Source organism: Falco punctatus (assembly GCF_963210335.1).
Source record: "Falco punctatus genome assembly, chromosome: 12".
Taxonomy (NCBI): Eukaryota; Metazoa; Chordata; class Aves; order Falconiformes; family Falconidae; genus Falco; species Falco punctatus.
In genome coordinates, this window is record NC_137592.1 from 13,545,182 (window position 1) to 13,554,568 (window position 9,387).

Genomic DNA, 9,387 nt, shown 5'->3' on the forward strand with positions numbered 1-9,387 from the left:
AGGAATGAGGGGGCAGGACTCCTGCGTTCCTTCCCAGCCTCTGATGCCAAGGAGCGCGGTGATGGTCCCAGCCCTGCCAGTGCCTTGTCAGGAGCCAAGCCCCATGTGCTGGGTGCTGCACAGGCATGAGTAGACACGATCCTGGTGGAGCTTACAAACCATGATGAAAGTAATGCTCTGAGCGTGTCCTTCACTGGTGATGGACTTGCGGTTTGCAGCTGGAGTAGCACGTATGTAACCCACTGCCAGCAGTGGCTCAGCAAGACCTTGCCATCCCGGACGACGTTGAACAAAGAACTATTCAGCTCCGACTGTGCTCATCGCTTCGTGAGGCACCTTGGTACCGTTGCACCTTTTGTGATGCGCTTTGGGCTCTTTGGGATAAAACGCTCTTTGGAAGTGGTCTTGTCTGCTCATCAGCCGTGGAGGTGAGTGTTTCATGTGCCAGTTGTCTGGCCACGCTGGGAAGGAGCATACAAGATGTTCCTGGATGTCTGGGAGGCGACTCACCCGGGTTAACACAGAGAGTGCACTGAGTTCATGGCCGCCTCAGTCCTGCTCTTGCAAAGATGGAGGAGCTGGCTTTTATTTAGGGTGGACTTGGGTAGCTCAGTGGGTGGATCAGCAGCCACAGCCTCTGCAGAGGGCAGAGTGGAGGAAAGAGGACAAGTACTTGAGGAGGGTCTGGTTCGTCTTGTTCAGTAACATCTTGTGGAGTGCAGCGGTGAAGTGAGAAGGTGAGCAGGGGCTGTCTGTGGATCATGCTGCCTGAGGAACCCAAGGAGTTATGTCCCTTGTGTATTCACCACCAGCTTCTGGATCTACGGCCTGCTTCGCAGATGGCTGTGCAAGGTGACAGACAGCAAGGTTTGCCTCAGTAGACCTGCATTGTCTCTATCTGACCTGGGAAATGTTTACAAGTCACCAGATTGAGATTGAAACTGGCAGGTCAGTGGTGTTCCCCTGGGCTGAGCTGGGTGTGAAATCTCAGCACGAGGGAACCCAGGTCTCCCAGATGGATGAGGCGGTGGGTCCCTGCTGCCAGTTGCAACACGTCAAGCCCTGCCTGCCGACGGTGAGCTGGGCTGGCTGCTCCCAGCGCCTGGAGGACCAGAGCATGCTGCACCCCTCTCTTTTCCTACCTCTGAGGGCTCAGGAGAAGTAGGACATCTGCAGAGCCAGGCGAGCTGGTAGCCACCTACCCCATGAGACAGTGGCAGCGCCTGGCTGGGTGGCATGTTTCAGCTGGGATGACTCTACCCGCTCAAAGGATTCCCTTGCGTGTGGCTGCAGCAGAGCTGAGGCAGCTTCCTCAAACCACTGCAGCACGAACCTGCCCAAGCCAGCTCTGAATGAGGTACCTGGGGCCCTGGCAGCAGTCCAGCTTTTCTTTGTCCTCCAGGGTGGATACAGCTGGGCTGTCACGTCTCGCGAGGAGAGTGATTGCAGCTCGATGTTGGAGGGGAGCTCAGCCTGGCTGGAGAGGCTGCGTGCCAGTGAGGAACCTGCTCCTGGAGGGTTTGGGACACAGGAGCGTGGCTGCCCCTCATCCTGCCCAGGGTTCGCACCCGGCTCACCTGTGCCCTTCTGGAGGTGAGGTGAGGACACATGGAGCGAGGCCAGGTTTGAAGGCTGGTGCTGTGATGTTGGCACGCAGCCTTTCACCCTGCTGATGAGGACTTTCTCTCAAAGTCTTCTGGTTACATCCACATTTTGGTGGCTGGCTAATTAAAATGCTATCTTCAGTCAGCCAGCTGGTGCTTTCGTCGTGCCTGCCTCATTTATTCTGTGGGACTCAATGAGAGGAGGCACCGTGAAAAGCAAAAAAGGGTGGCCTGTGCAGACACGACAGAAAACCCCACTGTCAGTGGGAAAAAAGAGTGCAATGCCTGTAAAGCTTCTGTCCTTCAGCATGGTCCCACAAAGGGCCTTGGAAGCCCAAAGGAAATCAGTCCCACAGGCCACGTCCTCCACCGTCTGCTGGCGGGAGCTTTGATAGTGACAGATGGGTATTTTTATCCTAGTCCATGTGGTGTGGGTGCAGGCAACCTCTCCGTGCTTGGGACGCCTGAAATTTGAGCCTAATCTCGATCATCCAGCACAAGGTCTGCAGTCCCGCTCCATGCAAGCACCACGTTTGCTCCCAGCATCCCATCTGGGGCCGGGCCAGTGTGGCCCCGGCAGCACTGTGTCACCCCACAGGCAGCTGCTGGTCCCCGCTGTGCCCTGCGGCGCCCCATGCCCTGCAGTGTGATGGGGCGGCTGAGCTGCTGGCTGTCACTGGACCTCCAGCCAAGTATCCTGTATCTTGTAGGACGCGGTGAGCTGTGGATAAGAGCGGGGAGGTGATACCCCCTGCACCAGCAGTGAAGGAGGGTGTGAAAGGAATGGAAAGAGTGCCTGACACAGCTTTGGGGAAGGCTTTCACTTCAGTTTGGGGTGGTGGGAGGACCCTGGGGGCTTTACACCACAGAGAGGGCGAGGGTCAGGTCCCCTCTCAAATGTCAGTGGCTTGCTGCCTGCCTGCATCAGGGGCAGGGTCCTGAAGTACCTCCCAGAGGTGCAGCTTGCCACCTGTGTGAGAAGGGTAGAGCTTATACAGGCCAGTGGGCTTCTTGGGCATGTCAGCTGGTTACCTGCCCCAGTCTGGCCTAACCAAAAAAGCCTTCCCATAAGGATTTATTTCAATTTGCTGCCTGAGCCATCTCCATACGTCCACGTGGGCAATGCTGCATGTTCACAGCTGAGGGACATGTGAGGAAATATCTGCACTTCTGGGCTATATCTGTACGTTGTGATAGGGGGCTAATCTTGCTGGTTCGTGCTCTTTATTTTTACCTCGCTCTTTCAGATGTCCCAGACACTTCTTTGGGGGTGAAAAAAAAAGGCAAAATCCTTCTCTAACCTGAGAGTGCCCAAGCATCTCCTTAGGCATCGGGGCTGCCTGGGCAACCTGCTGCCGTGGGCTTCTATGTGCCTTTAGCACCCAAGTACCTCTACTGCCCACCCTGTGCTGCCCATTTCCTGGCCAAGCCTGGTGCACACAGCAGGGGGAAGGCATGCTGCAAGCCTGATGTTGGCATGGCGGGGGTTTAGCTAGGGAGTTACTCTGACACCTCCTTTGCCAGCTATTCTGGGAGCTGTTGGTGTGCTCCGTGTTTGGAGTGTGTTACATGGTGGGACCCAGGCTGGGAAAGGCATCTGGCTCTGCTGAGTGCCCTGCCAGGACCGCTGATGAGTGGCAATTCCTGCTGAGCACTCCACAGGGAAGCTCATGTTATGCTGAAACAATCTGGGATGCGAATCCCCAGAGAGGCTCACATTATGCCAAAATAATCTGGGATGCAAACTGGGATGTCTTGCTCCCAGCCTGTGTGGTGCCTTGGAGGTGAGAAGCTTTGGCTCTGGATGGCAATACCTCTGAATTTAGGTCGACCATGTCTGTGGCGAAGAAAGGGTGCATCTCACACAAGCCCCTGGACCTTTCCTGTGCAATGCTGTTCAATGGGAGCATTATCTAAGCAAAGCAGGGAGAGACATAACCCCTTAGCTGCAAGCCCTGTGGACAGCTTGGGAGAGGTGGCACAAGATGAGTACAATGATCAGCTTAAGCAAATAATTGAGTTCCATCACCTCTTCAGTGATGTTAAGGCCAGAAGCATGACTTGACTGAGCTGACCAGAGCCCTTCACCTTCATCTTGCCCAAAACTCCTACCTGAGCCATGGTGTAGGCTTTGGAAAGGCATCCAAGCTGCTGTCTCACTGCCTGGCCTTCCTGCCTTTCTTACCTACAGAGAACCTGCTGGCACTGGAGGCAGCCTGTGCCACGAACATGTTGATACCACGGGAGTAAGTGTTTGTGTCATTGACTTCTTATCCAGAATCTGGGCTCCTACCAGCACCCCTCCCCGCCCTCCCTGCCTGTGCTGGGCTCTGACTCCAAGCGCAGAAGCAAAAGCCCAAACTGAGCTTTATGTCGGACTCATTCCTTTCAAAGAAACCCCTCACCTGGCTACTCGGACACCAGTGCAGGTACTAACTTTTGGAAATACAAAATGCTGTCAATCACCCACCCCCCTTTTTTTTTTTCTCAGTTTGAATTGGCTCATTCCTCCTCCAAGTCCCCTTCCTTACGCTGGGCTGCTTACTGGAATGTTCAGGCCTTCTTTTTTTCACATTGCAAGGACCTCATATCTGGGAGAAGCAGCCTGGAGACTCCAGAGCAAATCACATTTCTTCTAAGGTGGTGTTGCTCCTGGGAAATAAGGAGCCAACTTCTACTTATTTTGATTTATTTCACCACTGGAAGTGCAGTGAATGGGGGGTCAATGGCACTGGATCTGATTGTTTCCAGTCTTCATAGGCACCATAAATTATGAGTCATAGGATCATCCTGAGTTATTCGGTGACTAATCTGAGGCTGGTCTTGAAGCTTAGGGCCAATTTCTTGCTTGCAGTATTGGCTTGCCAGAGCTCTGTGTTGAGAACATGCGGGGTGGACCTTGTCAATACACAGCACCCAGAAGAACTGGCTGAGCTGCCGAAGGGGGTGCTGATGAGTCAGGGAGTGGCACTGCCCTCTGCACCAGTGCCGTACTGGGGTGGCTGGATGTACAGCACAAGAGGCTGTGACATTCGTGAGTCACTTTGCAGGACTAGGTATGATCCACACCCCTGCTGAATTGTTGGGAACGGTCACGGACTCAGAGACATCCCGAGAGGAACAATTTCTGGGTTTAGGACATCTTGCCAACCAATTGCAATTGCGCTGCTGTTCTGAACATGTCTATCTTAGTGCACGTCATACCCCACAGCCTAACCTGTTGCACTGCCTGGACTCTGTCCTGCTCTTTAGCCTCTGTTTTCTCTGCCTTAATTTCACCCTGTTGCTCTAACTTTGCAGATGTGTCAGTAGGTGTGTTCCTTTCCTCTCTGACGTAGACCCCTCAGATCCTTGTGGGGTCTCATCACGTCTCTGCTGTGAATGTTTCTTGGCCAGTGACATAAAATGATTATTCAAAACCCCTGTCATTAGCTCATCAAGCTCTGCCCTTGACCGTTTGTTCCTCTTCCTCACCTCCTGACACCATCCATGCATAACAATAACACTCATTTTTCCTCAAAGGATGTCTAGTGCTGAAGACACTCAAAGGTGGATGGCTCCAGAACTGCAGACAGGCAGCTGGCTCTGAACATACCCCTTGTCTCTCTCTCTGGATGTATCTCTCTGGGGTTGCTCTTTCTCAACCTCTTCTGGCAGTTCTGCTTTCCAGAGTGTCCCTCCCACTGCAAAGCAGCTTTGCCCCAGATACATTAGCTTATCTTTTCCCAAGTTAAATCTCATTTTGTTTCCTGCTCATTTCTAATCTCTCTAAATCCTTTTTGAGGATTTCTCATTTTGCCCTGGAATTCGCAATCGCTTCTGATGGAGGTGCCAGCTCTGGCAGCTCATGGGGGAACCTTCCCTTGGTGCTGCTGAGTCAGGAGGGCGCTGGGGCTCCCAGTGCCGGGGGGTGGTGGTGCCCCACAGTGTGGGTGCAGGTGTGGCCCTGCACGTAGCTGTGTTCAATCATCTGGTGAGCTGTATTTCTCCCTCACCCTCAGACAGGAGTTGCCTAGAGCAGCTGGAGGAACCGTGGGAGTCCGCGGGTCCTAGTCTGTAGAGCAGGGCAGAGGTGTGGGAGGCGAGGGAGCTGGGTTCAGCTCCCAGGTGGGCCACCGAGGCTCTGCTTTCCCTCCCTGCCTTGATTTCTCCATGCGTGACAAAATCTCATCCTCCTCTTCTGGGACCCTTGGCAGATGGTCAAGCTCCATTCACTGCTTATCATTTTATTGCCGGTCAGTAGAAGGCTTCCCGGCTTGCTGGAATTGTTAGGGATCTCTGTGTACATTCCCCAAAAGCAGGTTAAGTCATTGTCCCCTGCCCCGCTGCAGTCGTGTCTCCCTGCTCCTCTCCATCATCTGAGAGGGAACCTCAACCGGTATTTTGGTACAGACAGCTCCTCCCTCCACCTGCTCCTTGGGAGGGGACAGGAGATACGGGGCTGGAGGGGGGACGGCAAGGCACAGCTCAGGAGGGGCTTTGCTGTCGGGGAAGAGGTAGGGGACAGTGTGAGAGTGACGAGGGCGGAAGGTGAGGGATGCCCTGTGAGGTGGGAGGATGAGGAGGAATAGGCTCACTGTGTCTCAGGAGCGGGGTGGGGCAGGCCTGAGATAATCTGGCAGCCCTGGGCAGAGGGAACCCTCCCAGTTATGAAACCTCCTGCGCTCCCATGGTTAGGGTTTGCAGGAGTGCCTGAGCTGCCAGCTTCATCAGCACTGGGGAGCTTTCCCTGGGCAGCCCCTCGGCCTCTGCATGTCACGGAGAGCCCCGCTGCAGAAAGGGCACTCGTGAGATGCCGCACGGCTGCCTCCCTGGCTATTCATTAATTCCCTGGAGTCTCCCCTCTCTGCGGGATGACCGTGCAGGTGAAGAGGCAGCTGCTAGAGCCCAGGGTGGCCAACGCAGAGGATCTTGTGCTATTTATACCGGTACAGGAGCTGTGTGCAGTGCAAGACTACCTGCTTTTAGTCAACCCAAAAAGCTTTCAATCCTTCATACTCCTAAAAAAAATAAAATCCAACACGATCCAAGTATACACCAAAAGCTCAGAAGGCAAACGGCCCCATATTGCAATAGTTTTCAAACTGCTGTGGGGTTCAGCTGTGCAGGTGATTTGCCAGCAGTGACTTTCCTTCCCAGCCTTAAATCCTGCCGGTGAGTCCCTTCGGGCACGCTTCAGACTCTGCTCTCAAGGCTCCCACCATATCCCTTTACAACCAGGTTCCACCCTATTTTTAATCTACTCCCCATCTTCTGGTGTTGTCAATCTCAGACCCTTTCCAATGCCCAGCAGAGGTTTGTATATGTGCCCTTGTCTCACTGTGGATGTTTTTTACAGTTTCTCTCCCAATTTTAAGTCACTTGAGCCCTGTTTGCCTTTTGGGTTGTAGATACGCACAAAACCCAGGCATCCAATCCAAGGTATCCACAGCAACTGCAAAATATTTTTTTCCAGAGGGGACCTTCAAGACCTGTTGGTGAAGAGGTGAAGTTTTGGCTGTTCTGGGCCAGGGTATGTCACCTTGCGCCTATCCAGGGGCCGTTTCAGAGGGCTGTTGGGCTGCTTCACCCCAAAACATCTTTACATCCCTTTCAGGCTCCTCAGACATCTGAGCACCATAAGCCAAACCCATTAGCTCCTCATCCTCGGTGTCCTGCGATCATTCAGTGGCTATCAGAGCACCGGCACCCTGTGGCTTCCTCATTGGAGGCTCTGCTCCGAGCAGGTTTTCACTTTTTCTTTAATCACATCACCAAGTTTTAATGCCCAGCAAGAACTTTGACCCTTATCCAGGGATTAGTTGTTATCCTTAAAAGCTTTCTGCGGCAAGCCTTATAAAAGAACTCCAGCTTTGTAGAATGTGGGCAAATCATGTCCACCGGGTTAATTTTCTTTATTAGCCAACTGCCTCATTTTTCCATCCACAGCCCTCGGATATTGTCCCCTCGCTCCGGGAGAAGGGCCGTTCCCATCAGTTCACAGGAAGTTCACTGCCGGGAGCCTTGTTACTACCAAGCCACCCTCAGCAAAGAAGGGGGAAATCTTGGCCTTGGTGAAATTGAGGGAAAAACGTTATGTTCCCTCATCGGGCTGTTTTGCATCCCGCCCCAGCAAAATCAAGCAGTGATGGATGGCTGCCAGACAGACCCTGCAAAGAGGCAAAGTGTTTTAAGCAGGGAGCATAGCGGCAGCTGGGGTTAAGGGGAGGCAGCAAAATCCATTCAGCTGTTTAACAAGTTGTCTTCATGAAAAGAATTGTGGGCATCTGTCTGTCTTTCCTTGTATCTCTATCACAGCCTATTTCAAGTATAATCCTGTTTACTGAGCAGGATTTTAGTAAGGGATAAAAGGGGATTTTTGTTCTGGTTGTTGACCGTTATTTTTCATGTGTGTGCAAAGTACTTGGATACGGGAAAACCAGGAGCACAGTGTGTTTTGCTGTAAGTAATTAGAGGCAGGATTCACAGGTATATTCTGGCTGCTTTCAGCCTTTCCCGTGACAGAAAGCAGCTGCACACCCAGCATTAGCCAATCTGCTAATAGGCTGTGTCACAAGACACAGCATCACCATGTCTCACAAAGCAACTGCATTGTCCTCTCTAAGCTTATTGTGTGAAATATCACGGGAACACCACCAAATCATGTCCCGCAGACCATTCCAGACTAAACATCCACAGCCCGGCTCCCTGACCTGGACTGGGGTCCTTGAGGGAGGAGAGAAGGTACCTCGCTTCTGCTGTGCTGGGAGCACAGGAGGTCTGTGCGCTTGTTCAGCATCTCCACACAGACCTGCCTGTCTGCATGGGGTCCGATGCATCCAGAGGCTCCTCATTTTCTTGTTCAAATGCTAAGTATGTGGAACATGTTAGCGACAAAAATCAGTCTGTGGGTACCTCTGAATCAGGTCCTAGGTTTCCCAGCCCAGGTGGCCAGGCAGACGGAGCCCTGCACCAGAAAACAGTGGATCCTTAGAGTCCAGATGCTAGCTAGCACTGGATGACTGGTCTCTAACTCACAGAGGATGAGGGGTGGAGTGGGTAAAGACAGAAGGCAGAGTGATGGCAGGAAACCTGCTTGGGGGCTGCTACAGAGGGCAAAGGGAGTTTTGGGTAGGTTCTTTCTACCAAGACGGACCAGAGCTGTGGCCTCTGTGGAAAATTTTTTGCCAAACCCTGTGCTCGGTGTAAAAGAGACTGCCTAGAAGTTGCAGAATGGTGTAATACAGGTGATCCTGTACCTTGGTGCTGTGCCAGAGCCGGGAGTCCTGGGTCCTCTTCCCAGCCCTGTGCTTCGCTTGCTTATTAGAGCAGTGTCAATCACTGGTCTGGTCCGTGCCTCAGTTTCCTCATCTCTTAGTGGTGATAACAGTACTGCGCTACCCTGGGGGATGATTTGTAAGTGAATTAATGGTGAGGAGTTAAAGAAGAATTAATCGCTACCCTCTGTCAAGTGATGAGAGATTCCATGATAGTGGGCAGCAAGTGGTGAGCCAAAGTTTCACGTGATGTGCAAAGCATGGCTTTTGCTTACGTTGCAGCCTGTCTCTGAGTCTTTGCTCCTCTCTGTGTGGCTCCAAAGGAAAGTCACGCTTTGATTAAGACAAGCGCTCATCAGTCACGTAATGTTATTTCCAGGTGTGCAGCAGCCTGTGTGGGCAGGATGGAGTAGGTTCCCAGCTGCAACTGCCTTCCCTTGAAGCAATATGTAAAGAGATAACTCAGGACTAACATTCTCTAGGAGACCCTCACATGTTGCATGGGACGACAGAGAAAAGGGAAAAAA